The following is a 17,046-nucleotide window of genomic DNA, read 5'->3' on the forward strand; positions in this document are numbered from 1 at the left end:
AACTACTGTCAATTACATTTTGGCACTTTAAGGACAGTAACTTTAACTTTGATTGGTGCAGTGTTTTGAAATAGGTAATTAAAAACTTATTTGAGACTTGTAATTACTGTAACTATGTATCTAGGTAAACAACCCCATGAGCATTTTTAAATACATATACTTTCTTCAATTCATCTTAATATTAAAAACTCTTCCCAAAGTAGCTTTTATTTTTAAACTTTTTTAAAATACAAGGCATGTAATTTTACCTTTTTTACTCATTATGAAGTGGTATAAAACAAATACTTTGACCGCAAACCCTAGGTGTTCAATGTCTTCAACTAAACTACTGCAATTAATATGAAATTCTAAATACGGAATATAACGCCACATAAATAGTATAACAGCCAAGTACTGTCTAAGAAGCCATATGTTTTTCCCCATTGTTCAAAAAAAGGAGATGACTTCCCGTCACTTATGTTTCTGATTAGCAAGGTGATTTATGCCACAATCACTAAAAATGCCAGCAAGTGAATGAGAAAATGCATAGTGACTGCACCAGATGTGCACAATAAACAGGAATCCCATTGTAATCTCTGGTACTTAGTTTATATGAAGGTAATGTAGGAAACACTCTTGGATATGGTGAAGTCACTCTTTTTTTACACTTGACTATAAATGATATGAAATAAATTGTGTGTTTTATACTTTATGGCATGCATACATTGATAAATTAGGTACCGTTTTGTATCCCGACTTATCTACAAGACAACCTGGCTAAGATCATGGGGATTAATTGCTTCAGAAGTGTGAAATGCAGCTTTTCCATTCTTTTCTGCACACTCAGTGAAGAAACAATGATTAATCACTGTTTAACTATTCTCTTGAGGATCTACAAGATTGCCAAAGCAGGACTTATCCTCATAAATCCAAAAAATACAGGCTTAGATTTGTTGCCAACAACTGAAAGAACATGAACTTAAACCCATTTGTTATCAGATTAAAATAACGTCAAGGTTTTAGAACCCTACTTGTACACGATTCCCTTTAATTGATGACATCAATGGGAAATTATACTAACACATAAGATATAACAGAAGCACACATATTTTACAAAAGTAACAATAAGCATATTTTTTAAGCTTATAAAATATCCTTGGCCTAATAATGTCAAACAACATACTACTGAACTTGAGCTGATAACCTCCCTAGCTATGTAAATACTTCAATTTCTCTGTTCTATTTTTAAGAATGAAAATACACGTTCTCAGATGAAAAATATTGTAATGGCTATTTCACATAGGAAATCACTACTTCTTTCAAGAAGTTTTATTCCAGACAATTATGTGGGTAAAGCAATTCAGTTCCAATAGTACTAACATAATGATATTATTGTCTTTATAAGACCGAAAATGTAAAACTCCAAACTTCTAAGCCTATACTATAAGCGATCCAAAAACATGTAACATTTTGAAAATGTTAGTGGCATGATTGTCAAATCATTACAAATTAAAGATTTTAAGAACCCCCTTTAAATGGGTCAGCTGTTCACAGACTACAAAGTACTCCTGAAGTAGGAACAACCTAAAGTAAAAACTTCAAATTTCTACATAAAATAGAAATATTTGATGAATGTATGTTACATAGGTGAATGTAAAATAGATATACATCCTCCTTCCAATTATAAAGGGTTAATCTTCTGTTTTTCTGATTATGTGTTCATATAACTTCCCCTTTCCAAAGGGTACCACAGAAGACTACCAGAACTGCAAGGAAAAAGAGGTGAAACTGTTAGTCAATTTCATTGTTCATTAAGGTCTTGAAAAACTGAGTAACAGGAAAAGAAGGTGAAACGGATTTGATATATTTCACATTTTGCTTTTACCTAGGTTTGGCTGTTTCTCTATTACCACAAAAGTAAGAGCATTGTCTAGTGCATATACAGTGAAAACCTAAAAAAGAATCACAGGACACCATGAGCAGTATCCACAGTCAGAGGGGGAGTTATATCACTATAGAGAGCTGGGAGCTTGAGCAAAAGGGGTAGAAGAGCAACACTGTTACAGCACAGAAACACAAAAGAGAGCTACCAACAGGTAAATGCTGGATCTAATGCTGTTATTGCAGCCCATATTTACCTACTGTGCTCCTGGGCTGAGGTGAGTAGGAGAAATATGAATCATGATAAACACCATAAACCCTTGGCATTCATAGATTTTTACAATTACAATTTCAACTCTGTTCAAGCAATCCAGGACATGAAGTACCTTATCATTTTTCTGATAAGTGAATTTGAACCATAAGCACCCTAAGGCTGGTGTAAGAAAGGAGTTGATGGCCCTGCTTCTGATCTTAATATAGCTTGGTGGTTCTCTAGAACATTCTATAGACACATTTATAAAAGTGAGACTTTTCAAAAACATCAAGAGGTGTATCATTCGTAAATGTCTACTGTATGTCTTCATTTTCCTTTTTATTGTCCTCCTCCTTGGAGCATTCCCATCAAGTACGCTACTTGTCTCCTATTTTAAACAATCCTCTCTTAACCCCATCTTCCCCCTTGAGTTATGTTTCTCTTCCCACTCTCCCTTGAACCCATTCCAATCAGAATTTTGTCCTCTACTGAAGCTTCTCTTCTCAACGTCATCCACGACTTCCCATTCCTAAATCCAAAACTCAATTCACAATCCATCCCTAACTTCACCTGTCAGTAGGATTTGTCACAGATGATTACTCCTCCTTCCTTGAAACATTTACATCACTTTCAGATATTCTGAAAGACAAATGAGTTCTCCTTTTAGCTCACTGAGTTTTCCCTCTCTGGCCTCTTCTTACTAATTCCTGTTGTTCTCCTAACGCCTTTACTTAAGGTATCCCACGGATAGGATCTTAAACCTCTTCTAGCATATTTAATGGATTGATTCAATGTTACATCTTTAAATACCATCTAAAACTGATAACTTCCACAGCTTTTCCTTCATCCCAGACCTCTCCACTGAACTCTGTGTATCTAACTGCCTCCTCGACCTTTCTACTTGAATGTCTAATAGACATCTCTAAGTTAACATGTTCAAAATCAAACTCCTGACCTTCTCTCCTAAATGTACTCCTTTTATTATCTTCCTTTTCTTCATTAAATGAAATTCTATCTCTAACTCAATTCAAACCATCAGCAAATCCTGTTGTTCAAACCATAATTATCTCTTAGCTCTAACCATCTAGATGGTTTCTCTGCTTCTACTCTTGCTCCTTTAAAATCTGTTCTCAATCTGGCAGCCAGCAATTCTTTTAAATTATAAATCAAATGATGACATTCACCAGTGGCTCCCTATCTCATTCAGAATAAAAGCTAAATACAAATCCTTAAAAGACCTAGATTCCCAGTTACCTAATTTAATCCCTACAACTCTCTATTCAATTTGCTACAGCCACACTGAACTTGAGCACATTCCTTGAACAGATCAATAATATTTAGGGACTCCGCACTTCTTCTTCCCTCTGCCTGCGATGCTCACTCCCTAACCTCCTTCAGATTTTTCCTTCAAATGTTACCTTCTCAGTGAGGCTTTCCCTGACCACCCTATTTAAAATTTCCATCCCTCTCCTTATACCCTGAAATCCCTAACTCCCACTCTCTGCTTTATTTTCCTTCACAGAATCACTAATGAACCTACTGCATATTTTGCTTATTTAACTTATAATTTGTCAACCTCTCCACCCTAAAATGTAAGCTTAATCAAGTTAAGAATTTCTGTCTATTTTCACTGTGACAGCTTCTAGAACAGTCTTCAAGAGTCAGACCAGCTTCAAATTTCTCAGGAAGAATAATGGATACTAGAAAAAATTGAAGCAAAGCCTTCAAAGTCCTGAGGAAAATTATTTTAAACCCAGAAACATACATTCAGCTAAAAATTATCAATCAACTGCAAGAAGATAAAAGTATTTTCTAATATGCACAATTCAGAAAATTCATCTCCCATTTAACCTTTCTGAAATTTTATTTGAAGGAATCTAAGAATGATGATGACAATGCAATAGAAGAAACAGTGGAACTAACCAAGTAATATAATGAAAAACTTCGTCACAAAGAGTGTAAATATCCTTACAAAAATGTTACTTTATGATTTAGGAGCCTAGAAGTACAACTGTATTATGCTATCAATAAAAATGGAGACTTAGGTCTCTTGTGAGCATTAAACAAAAGAACGGCAATTTAAAACTGATAAAAGCAAAAACTATACACCAAAAAAATCATAGTACAAATGTAAAACAAAATGTAGTATGATTTTGAACAAATGAAAAAGAAACCTTTTATTCTGGAAATACATGTCCAGAAGTCAGTTAATTCTAGAGAAAGACAGAACTGAGTGATATTCTGAATTGATGTATAATTATTATATAAGAAATATAATCATTATGTAAGAAATAAGAATTATATATAGGAAATATATAAGAAATATATAATTATTTCTCTACAATGTTATTTTGCTGAAGGTCATTTATCACTCTCATAAGGTCAGTGAATGAAAATATTAAAGAGATAGGCAGAATGGGATCTAGGGTTCTATAGTAATATGGGGAGACTACAGTTAAAAACAAAGTACTGTGTTGGGCCGCCCGTGGCTCACTAGGGAGAGTGCGGTGCTGATAACACCAAGGCCCCGGGTTCGGATCCCATATACGGATGGCCGGTTCGCTCACAGGCTGAGCGTGGTGCTGACAAAGTACTGTGTATCTTTGAATAGCCAGTCAAGATGATGTTGAACATAAAGAAGTGACAAATGTGTGAGGTGATGAATATACTAAACACCCTGACATGATCACTGCACACAGTATGAATGAATCCAATTATCATATTGTACTCCATAAATACATACAATGATCATAGGTCAATTAAGAAAAATAAATTAAAGAAAAAAGAAATAGAGCATAGAATAGTGATTACCAGAGGCAGGGAAAGGAGGGGAGAGGGAGGGGGGCCGGGGAAAGGTTGGTAGACTGGTATAAAGTTACAGTTGGACAGGAAGAATAAGTTCTGGTGCCCTAGGGTGGCAACAGCTAGTAATACTGTAATATTTCGAGATAGCCAGAAAAGAGGATACTGAATGTTATAACCACAAAGAAATGATAAATGTTTAGGTGATAGATATACTAACTATGCTGATCATTATACAACATATGCATGTATTAAAACAACAGAGTGTACCCCATAAACATTTACAATGAAAAAATAAAATTAAAATTAAAATAATATTCTGACAATCAAAAAAATAATGGAAAATAACAATTGTTGGCAAGACTTGGAGAAACTGGAACCCTCATCAGTAATGTAAAATGGTACAGCACCTATGGAAAATAGTTTGATGGTTCCTCAAAAAGTCAAACACAGAATTACCATTTAACCCATCAATTCCACTCCTAGGTATATACCCAAGAGAATTTAAAACAGATACTAAAACAGGTAGATGTACACACACATTCTCAGCAGCACGATTCACAATGACCAAAAAAGGTAGAAGGAAACCAAATGTTAATCAACAGATGAACAGTTAAATTGTGGTATACACACAGAATGGAATATTATTGAGCTAAGGAAAGGAATGAAGTAGTAAGTACTTCAACATGGATGAAAATTAAAAACATTAATGCTAAGTGAAAGAAGCCATACATAAAAGGTTACATATTACATGACTACATTCATATGAAATTTACAAAATTGATAAATCATAGAGACAGAATGCAGATTGATGGATGCCAGGGGCTGAGGATAGTGCAGAATGAGAAGAAACTGCTTAATGGAGAAGTTGTTTTTACCTTGGAGCAAAGGAAATGTTTGGAACTAGATAGAAGTGGTAGATTACACAACATTGTGAATGTACTAAATGCCACTTTATTGTGAATTATTATAGTGAATTTTTCACTTTAAAATGGTTAGTTTAGGGCCACAAAAATCAATTACATTGTATAATGCTGAATGTACTAATTATCCTGATTTGAATATCACATGTCACACAGGTACTGATATTCAATGCTGTATCTCATAGATATGTGCAATCAACTATGTTCCAATAAAAAATAAATAGATAAAACATAAAATGGTTAGTTTTATGTTATACACATTTCACCTCAACGAATTATGGTAAAAAGATATTCTGCTTTTAGTTCACCCTTTCCTATTTTCTTATTTCCAGAGTACTTAAAGATTTCCATAGACTTCCAATCTTTAAATTTGAAAGGTTCTTAAGAACTAATATGTATGGTTTTGAAAAAAAAATTAAGCTTCATTTCAGTTTTTCTGTTAAATTCAATTTAAAAGAACAGATTTTATTTTTTAAATGTTGCATCAGTATATCTCTACATGATAGGACGAGGCATAATTTTTATTTTCTTTCTAATTTTCCTTATTTACCAAGCTTTCTAACACAAAATATTACATTTATAATCAGAAAAAATTTATTAAAAGGATAAAACATGTTAAATAAAATGGAAATGGGTATGAGAAGAGACCACTTTGGGAAAGGATCTGGATTATTCTAAGCTGATATACAGGACTTAAAAAGTTAAAAATGCTCCAAACCAAGAATCATTAGAGGGCATCAGCACACACGTACAATTTACACAAGGCAAAACTAACAAGAAGAGAATAAAGAAATATACATCTTACTATAAAGACATGATTCTACTAAAGATTTATTCTCCTTTCAAATTTTGAGATCTGACTATTTGTGCCTCTGTTTTTACTACAGAGGAACCCAGTAACGGCTCTGTGTTTCCCAACAGTAAAGCAATTCTTTCACCAAGTCATTTGATAGCTTGTATTAAATGAAGAGAGAGACAAGAAGCACAGAGGAGACAGGAGAAAAGGCAGCTTGACTGAGGCAGAGTAGAAATTGCCTCATTCCATTTACTTTCCCAACAGTCTTGAACAAACCTAACAAGTGATCTAAAGCAGTTTTTGAAATTGCAAAGGGGGCACATTATTGAATAGGGAAATAAGTTTAGTTGTGGACACTACTAAGTATGCATTATACGAAATACACAAAGAATATAACAGAATAGAGCACAGAGTGCATTCCAAGCAGTTCAGGCAAGAATTATTCCAACTTTTGTTATAGTTTCATTTATATCTGCAGGAACTGGCTAATAGATGTAAAATTTATCTCTTACTGTGGGTTTTGGTGGAAAAAAAAATTATGAATGCTACCTATCTGAGATGCCTTCAAGTTCAATCATTTTAATTTCCTACTCCTTTAACAAATTTAATGAATGCCCAGAGAGAAAAAATAGAAAAGGCCTACAGATACAAAAAGTATTCTCTGAGGAAAATCCTAAAAGTCTGCTGGGGGAAAAACATTTTTTAAAGCCTTGTTGAAGACTCAGCTAAAACAGAAGGAAAACAAAGAAAAGAAGAAAGGGAAAAGAATGGAAAGTGGTAACAGTGTTGGAGGTACAAAGAAAACAGATCAAGAAACTCTGAGTAACTGTTGGAGGGGCAACAGGAATATAATGTTATTCCCTGAAGAAGCTTACAATCTGAATTTGGTAGAAGTGCACAAACACACATACACTCTTTTTTGTACAAAAATCCATAGAACACATTACTATGGTAAGGATATTAAGACTATGTAATTTTTAAATTTATATTTTGAATAAATATATGCTTACCTTTCAGGATAATTTTACTGATCCACAAATTTAGTTGATACTTGAAAATACATATTCTTGTTATGGATCAAAGATCATTTTTCAGGCTAAATACAATAGAGTTCTCCAAATACAAGTCTCGGTTGGCAAACAGGAATTGAAGATGAATCAAGAAATCGAGACCAGCTGAGTTCTCCTTCAACTGAGCTGTTGAAAAAAACAGCATCTACCTAGAAAAATAAATAAAATAGCTTCAATTGTTCCTATCCCAGAAGGAACCCTCAATCAAACCAAACAATGGAAAATGCATGCTTAAAAAAAAAAAAAAAGTCAAAATATTTTAGACTCTTAGGGGACAATCATTAATCATTCTCTCCATCATTTATTTTAACTCCTGGAAGAAAGGGAGGCATTTTATAATGCCTAGGATAAATGGCATTATAATGCAAACAAAACAAAATACTTCACTATAAAACAAATCACCTGTTACAACTTCATCTAACTTTTCACTCAAATGACTAAAAGTTTTGTAATAATGAATATACTATTCTAACACATAGTAAAATAATATCACATTCTAAAATCACATAATATAAAAAATGGAAATTTGACATTTAAAAAGAAACATGAAAAAAATTCCATTGAAAATGGATTCCGAAGCATTAATAAAATGTAAAAATAGAATACAGATGCATCAGTGGTGACAACTGAATTTTATTTGTGAGTTAAAAGTTAATTTCCATAGCCTTTTCCTAGAGTGAAAAAAAAAAATCTTAGCAACTTTACTAATATACTAGCACAAATCATATTTGACATAGATATATTTACATAAAATCTGCAAGAATGACAACTGAATTTCTTACATAGGCTATCCAATTTAAGTAAAAAAACCTCTTAATAATTACTGAACATATTATCACCCTCCTCTAGATTTCATTCTCTATTAGTTCTTAATGTTCAATAACCTCTTACGAGCTTTTTGGTGTCTCAATATACGTAAAAAAAATACAGCAGCAATTAGGTAACATTATGCAAAACATACACCAATAACACAGAACTGAACAACATGATAAGAGATCTAGCTGAAACCTACTGAGATTCAATAGAAATTAATTACTTTAAACACATTTTAGAATCATATGCTACTAAAACGAAATAACAAAAGTCACCCTTCTGGAAAAAAGGATTTCCAGTAACTGTTTTATGCCCTTTTAGATATATCCATTTTACTGAATACAATTCATGTTTTGTTTGTTTAGTAAAGAGAATTATTTATTACATTCTGACGCAGCATTTCCTTAATTCAACTTTCAATCTTATCTAAAAAATTAAAAACAATAATTTTAGAATTTATAATTCTAAATTATATCACACATATGGAAAATATCTAAATACTGTCAGCTGCTCCTTGTACAGCAATACATTCACATGCTTTTCTTGTATGGTTGAACTAAAAATTGCTACACCACTCAAACAAAGCATGTCTCTATTTCTCATCTTTGTATAAAATACAGACCATTTGTATTCTATGGATTACTTTTTAGAGTGAAAGATATTCAAATATCTTTCAACTACTCCAACATATGTATATTTGATGAATGTGTATTTAAGTAACACTTAATACATATTATCACACTACTGAGTCACTACTATTCAGAGAATGACATCTATTTCTTCAGACAGTTTGACAGTAACCAAAAGGAAAAGTGAAACTACAATCAGTGCCCTAATCAGTTATAATTAGTTTTATTTCTAAATAAATACTTCAGACTAATTTAAAGATTTAGGCCAATTTTCAATTTCTTACACTGCTAGGATGAAACTTCTTGTGACAGGATATATCAGATAAAAGAATAAAGTTGATATACCATCAGAGAAACCAACAAAGGAGAAAAAAAGAGAACAACATAGGCTGAATTCAGAAACACAGAAGAACATCTCCTCAGTAAGACTGTATAAAACAACCAGACTTCCACAGCAATCCATATGCAGAAGGAATGTTTACTACAGTCTCACTGAAAGGATATACCAGTTCTTTTTCTAGTTATTCTCTTAGGAATTGCATAAATATTGAGAAATCTAGAAATAGACATACACGTGCACATACAAAAATTATTGTCAGTGTATAAGTTACTGCTGCCCTGGGACTGCAATAATTTATGTAACATCTGTTTTCATATTTTTGTAATTTTTTTCCTAATTAACATGCATATTTAACACATAAATGCTCAGATCACCTTTTTTTTCCTGCTGACTGTGCCTCTTTTTTTAAGTTGTGCACTCCTAGGGAGAATCCAAAATAGATGGAAACCAAAATTCTATTGAAAGCCCTAATTTTAAAACGTTACAGTACTAAACTAATTTTCAAGAAAATATTAAAGTCTTAGGAGTTTTTACAAGTACATTTCAATCTGCCAGCAATAGTCATGCAGTATCCCTATACCAGTCAGCTGCCAAAAAAAAAGGAAAAGAAAAAGAAATAGTAATTTAGTAAATAAAGGCCCTAGTACAAAAAAGCCAACATAAAAGCATAATGCCCCCGATATTATTTTAAGCTTCTTGATTTCTTTCTAACTTTCATAAGAGCTGAAAAACTTATTTACGTAGCTATTATTTCTTGTCTTGACAAGGTTGGTAGAATTTTAAATTTTGTACGTCTTAGAGAACTAAAATAAATGAACATAATCTATGTAGTAAACATCTAGATGTATACAACTAGCATATTCTTTTAGAATTGTAAACTTCATATACTGTGCAGATTCAAGGAAAGGGGAAAGCTTTTACTCTAAAGCTCACTCAAGTACAATCAAGTTTTGGGAAGCTCTAAACATACTAGGTAATTCAAAATTCATACTACTACTTATATTTATTTTTAATAGAAAAAGTAAAATCAGAATCAGATCAAACCAATACAACAACAACTTACGCCAACACAGTGACCCCCATGTGTACATAACTCACTTTAGGATTAATCACTTTGTATTTACACACTTCAGTCAGTCATTTTACATTTGCCGTCTACTGTCAGAGCTGTTCTAGACCTCTGTAGACGCTGAAATTGTTTCGGCCCTACGGAACTTATATTATACTTGGGAAAACAGACCCAATAACCATGCATATATGTAATTGCAAACAAAGATAAATGCCACTAAAAAATATGGGGGGTGTGGGATGGGAAAGAGCCATGCGATTTTATGACAGGAGACTTGATGCAACCCAAATATCAGCAAAGGCCTAAGAAACACCACTTAAGATGAGATCTAAAAGGTAAAGGAAGTATTCCAGTATGGGCCACAGCAAATGCAAACATTCAAAAGCAGATGTGAGAACAGCACATTCATAGTAAAGAAAGAAAAGCAGAGAGGCCAGCCACAGCTGGACAGGGAATGCATGTGAAACAAAACGAGGCAGAAAAAGTCAAAGTCACTGAAGGGTTTTAAATATGGTACGACAATCAACTTTACTTTGAAAAAATAACAAACTTGGCTGAATCACACAAAGGTGTAAGAAAAGTGGCAGGGGAGGAGTTAGATGTAAAATTAACTAACAATACTTTAGATTATGGTGATGGTAATGACAAAGAAGAAGGCAGAAAGATTTATGTGATAACAATTAGCAGAAATTGGTGGAAGATTACATTTTGTAAAAGATGCAGATGGATAGCAATTCCATTCACTGATGTAAGGAACCCTGAAAGAAGATCAAGTATAGAGGGGAAGAAGCTAAGTTTAGACTTGGACAAGTTAAGTGGTAATCTGTTGGAGATATCCCATAAGAATTTCAATTTAAATGTCTGGAGCTATAAGTGTCTGGGAGAATTTGCCAGGATATGAGTCTAGAGTCTTTTCCCAAAGGAAACTCCCTTCACACATCTAGTGCCGTCTCAGCTCCTAGCTATCACAAAACATCAGAAGAAAGCATGCATTTCATAATTTGACAAACTCATTTAGCCTATAACCAGTTAACTCCAAAAGGCACATTTGCATTTTATGCTTATCTTAAATTGCAGAATAATGGTTACCATTTATTGGTATGCCTACTTTGGGACAAAATTATACTAAAGACTCTAAAAATATGTTTTAGGTCATTAAACCTCACAATATTCTAATTATCATGCCCATCTTTCAGATGAGGACACTGAAGTTTAAGGAAGTATTGCTAGTAAAGCCAGTAACAGATAGAGCCATACTTCCAAGTTAAGCTTTCTGAACCCACAGTGCATGCCATTTCTACTAAAAAGGAGGGTAAAATGTGTCAAGAGTCTGGGCTTTAAAATAAATCAAACTTGGTTACAACCCTGGCCTCAGAAGACGACTTAAACTCTCTAACATACAATTCTTCACTGGCAATTCTTCCCTTGCTAGGAAGTATTGACATTTTAAGAGACATAAGTGAAGCCTCTGACACAATACATAGGTTGTACACTGCCATTAAAATCGCACGTTCCTCTACCATAGGAGTGCCAGTTAAGGGAGGACTTAGAGCAGAAGACTATTCATAGAACTCATAGTCACTCAACTAACTAAGGTTGACCCTGACAGCTTTGAAAATTTCATGGTATACAGAATGGCAGATCATTAGGAACCGCTAACTTGGCTCAACTCTGCTCTTCCCCCAACTGGGAAAGAATAGTTTCCATCAGAAGAGCTAGAAGCCAATATCCTAAAAGCTGTCAGCAGAAAATTCAGCAGTGGTTATAAAACTTTAGTGTGCATAAAAATCATCTGAGAAGCTTATTAAAATCCCAATTAGGCCAACAGGGGAGGCACGCAGGCAGGCAGGAGAACAGGCCAGACACCTTCCAAACCCCCACCCTTCCGATGCAGAAGGCAGGACCCTGTACCATGCCACCGTTGATGGGGGAGGTACCCAAGCACAAGAACAGGCCAGCCACCCACCCAGGCCCACCCCGCACATGCAGAAGGCAGGACACCACAAGCCCCGCCACTGCCATGAACCTTTGCATAGATTCTGTGGAAGTGGTCCACAACAGCCACCACCACAGCTAACACTGTTGCACAGATGGCTCACTGTCTTAATAATCCACAACCACTGTGCAGGTGGCCCACTATATATTTGACTTCATTGACACAAGGAGAGTCACTGGACAAGCCTGGAAAAAGAAGAAGGCTTTCTCCTCAAAGTCTACTCCAGAGTAGTAGAAGAAGCAACTGATGTACTAGATGACCAAAAATCAACATAAAGACACTAGAAATATGAAAAGGTCAGAAAATATCACACCACCAAAGGAATTCAGTAACTCTCAAGTACCAGACCCTACAGACCAGGAAACCTTGATATGAATGGAAAGGAATTCCAAGTAACTATCTTAAGGAAACTCAATGAGATAAAAGAGGACTCTGTAAGATGAAATGATGAAAGAAGAAAAAATATACAGGATATGAACGATGAAATTTACAAAGAGATTTGTACCTTAAAAAAGAATGTAGCAGAACTCCTGCAACTGACAGATGCAGGCAATGAAATAAAAAACACAACCAAGAGCCTAAGCAGCAGATTAGAACAAGCTGAAGAAAGAATATACAAACTCAAAGATGGTCTTTATGAAATAACTCAGGCAGACAAGAAAAAGGAAAAAAGAATTTAAAAAAAAATTTTTTTAAAAAGAATCTCTAAGAGAGCTAGCAGACAACCTTAAGTACACAAACATCCAAATCGTGGGTGTTCCTAAAGGGGAGGAGAAAAGTAAAGACAATGAAAATCTATTCAATGAAATAATAATGGAAAACTTCCTAGGTACAGGGAGAGACACCAACCTTCAGATCCAGGAAGCTCAAATATCCCCAGTTTCAATCCAAAAAGATCCTCTCCGAGACACATTATAATCAGACTGACAAAGCTCAAAGACAAAGAGAGAATCCTAAAAGCAGCAACAGAAAAGAGTCAAGTGACTTATAAGGAAGCCCCAACCAGACTAACAACAGACTTCTCAACTGAAACTACAAGCAAGAAGAAAATGGGATAACATTCAAAATACTAAAAAAAAAAAAAAAAAAAAAAAAACTGCCAACCAAGAATACTATACCCAACAAAGCTGTCCTTCAGAAACAACAGAGAAATAGTTTATTTCCCAGACAAAAACAGTGGGAGTTTATCACCACATAACCAACCGTACAAGAAATTCTAAAGAAAGTCCTGAATCTGGAATTTGAAAAGCAATAATCACTACCACAAATATACAAGTAAGAACAAAACCCACCAGTAAAACACAAATGCAAATGAGAAACACAAAAGAAACTAAATCTTTCCACTTCATAAGAAAATCACAAACACTGAAGACCAATAATTAAGGGGAAAAAAAAGGAACAAATGGTACTCAAAACATCCAAACAAAAAGCCATAAAGCGAGGAATAAGACAATACCTCTTAATAACAACTCTAAATGTAAATGGATTAAACTACCCACTCAAAAGACACAGACTGATAGACTGGATCATAGAAGCAAGACTCAACTAAATGCTGTCTTTGAGAGACTCATCTCACCAGTAAAGATGCATGCAGACTAAGAGTAAAGGGATGGAAAAAGATATACCACACAAATGGAAACCAAAAATGAGCATGAGTAGCTATTCTTATACTGGATAAAATAGACTTTAAACTAAAAACCATAAAAAGAGACAAAGAGAGCTACTATATAATAATAAAGGGATCAATCCAGCAAAGAGACATAACAATCATAAATATATATGCATTCAAACTGGAGCACCCAGAAATATAAAGCATACACTATTAGACCTAAAGGCTTTCTGGAGCCTGCGGGCCGGCCTCCCCTCCCACTCCCTCCGTGGTTCTCTGGCGGATTGGTGGCGTGGGGCGTCCCCGGCCAGTGTTGGGAGGGCAAGGAAGTACGGGCGGGTGGACTCTCACTCCACCGCACCCTGGACTCTGGCCCCCAGTAAACTTCCTGTTACTGGGAGGCAGATACCATCTCTGTGGCCACCAGTTCGGAAAAAAGCCTAACCAATTTCTGGTTGGGAATAGTGTGGTAGGAGAGTTCTCAGGTCCGCTTGAACCTGCCGGAGAGCTGCCTGCAGGCGGGCGCTAGACTCGGTTTATACTGGGGGGATACAAAGGTGAACAAGTCCCGAGAAAGATCTACACAGTGCTACAAAGGCACCCGGAGCGACCGGTCGTCTGTGCCTAGCAGAAACCTGGTAGACTTCCTGGGCGAGGCGGTGCCGAGCAGGGTCTTGAAGGCCCAGCTGATAGACGAGGGTTGCAGAAGACACGCCCCAGCCCAGCACAGTGCGCACAGAGTGGGGAGATGTGTGGCCAGGGAGGCGGAGACTCGACAGAAACCACACACCCTGTGGAGTCGCCACTGCACGATCCAACAGCCTGCACCAGGGCACACGGAACAGGGAGAAGTCCTGCACAGGAAGTGAAAGCTCAACAGAGATCACATACCCTGTGGTACGTGATCCACCAGCCCAGCAGAGTCCAAGCTGACCAGAAAGGTGGCTCCCCGGAGAAGCCAAAGACCCGAGGCAACCACACACACAAGGCACTAGAGGACAACTGAGCAGTCACGGCGGGAGCCATACCAAATTGGCAACCACAGCAACATCCTAGTTATTCATTAGTCTCAAACCGGTGGACTGTGAAACCCCCTGCCACAATGAATAAACATCCAAAAAAAGATACCAGAAATACAAAAACTCAAGAAAGTACACCACCAAAAGTTAATAAATCTCAAACTCTAGATCCTATAGAACAAGAAGCCCTTGAAATGACTGACAAGGAATTTCGAGTGATAATTCTAAGGAAACTGAATGAGATACAAGAAAACACAGCTAGACATCATGACAAAATGAGGAAAAGTATACAGGATCTGAAAGAGGAAATGTACAAAGAAATTAATGTCCTGAAAAAAAATGTAGCAGAACTTGCTGAACTGAAGAAGTTATTCAGCGAAATAAAAAAAAACAACGGAGAGTTTAACCAGCAGGCTTGTCGAAGTTGAAGACAGAACCTCTGAACTTGAAGATGGGCTGTTTGAAATAACACAAGCAGACAAAAAGAAAGAAAAAAGAATCAAGGACATTGAAGAAAATCTGAGAGAGATATCAGACAACCTTAAGCGCTCAAATATCCGAGTCATGGGTATTCCAGAAGGGGAGGAAAATGGAGATTCCATTGAAAACATATTCAAAAAAATAGTGGCAGAAAACTTCCCAGGTATAGGAAAAGTCACAGATCTTCAGATCCAGGAAGCTCAACAATCTCCAAACGTATTCAACAGAAAAGGCCTTCTCCAAGACATGTCATAGTCAAATTGGCAAAACTCAGAGACAAAGAGAGAATCTTAAAAGCTGCAAGAGAGAAGCGTCAAATCACCTATAAGGGAGCACCAATGAGGCTAACATCAGACTTTTCATCACAAACCCTAAAAGCTAGAAAGGAATGGGATGATATTTTCAAAATACTAAAAGACAAAGATTGCCAGCCAAGAATACTTTACCCTGCAAGGCTATCCTTCCGAAATGAAGGGCAAATAGTGTATTTCTTACACAAACAAAAACTGCGGGAGTTCACTACCACACGACCACCCTTACAACAAATCCTCAAGGGAGTACTGGGTTTGGTTCCTGAAAAATAACTACCACTGCACTAAAAACCCAAGAAAAATCAAAACCCACTAGTATAATAAAAATGGCATTCATGAAGAGAAAACAAGCAAACAAAAACGCTATCTACAACCTAAGGAACCAACAAACACAGAAACCAATCAGTAAATCAGAAAGCAAGGAACAAAAGAGACCTAAGACAACCAAACAACCAACAAAATGCTAGGAATAAATCAACACCTTTCAATAACAACTCTTAATGTAAAAGGCTTAAATTCCCCAATCAAAAGACACAGACTGGCTGACTGGATCAAAAAGCAGGACCCAACTATATGCTGCCTACAAGAGACCCACCTCACCCATAAAGATTCACACAGACTAAGAGTGAAAGGATGGAAAAAGATTTACCATGCAAACAGAAAAGAAAAACGAGCTGGAGTAGCTATTCTTATATCTGACAAAATACTTTAAACTAAAAACCATAAAAAGAGACAATGAGGGACACTACTTAATGATAAAAGGACTGATCCATCAAGAAGACATAACAATCATAAATATGTACGCACCCAATGTTGGAGCAGCCAGATTTATAAAACAAACTCTATTAGACCTAAAGAAGGAAATAGACACTAATACCATAATAGCAGGGGACCTGAACACCCCCACTGTCAATATTAGACAGATCATCTAGGCAAAGAATCAGTAGAGAAACACAAGATCTAAACAAGACTCTAGACCAATTGGAATTGGCAGATATCTACAGAACATTCCGCCCAACAACCTCAGAATATTCATTCTTCTCAGCAGCACATGGATCATTCTCCAGGATAGATCA

The 17,046-nt window shown here is 35.7% G+C and overlaps 1 protein-coding gene across 8 annotated transcripts in view; it reads right to left on the reverse strand.

The window, feature by feature from the left end:
* Nucleotides 1-17,046, reverse strand: part of TBC1D5 (TBC1 domain family member 5) — a 539,520-nt gene that overhangs the window by 392,799 nt on the left and 129,675 nt on the right. For 7 of the 8 annotated variants that reach the window (XM_063113719.1, XM_063113718.1, XM_063113711.1 and 4 more), the window contains one exon: nt 7,645-7,853. The exons of the other annotated variant lie outside the window; for it this stretch is intronic. The gene's annotated coding sequence lies outside the window, so the exon portion shown is untranslated. The remainder of the gene's footprint in view (nt 1-7,644; nt 7,854-17,046) is intronic. 8 annotated transcript variants of the gene reach the window in all.

This window comes from Cynocephalus volans, chromosome 11, assembly GCF_027409185.1.
Source record: "Cynocephalus volans isolate mCynVol1 chromosome 11, mCynVol1.pri, whole genome shotgun sequence".
Taxonomy (NCBI): Eukaryota; Metazoa; Chordata; class Mammalia; order Dermoptera; family Cynocephalidae; genus Cynocephalus; species Cynocephalus volans.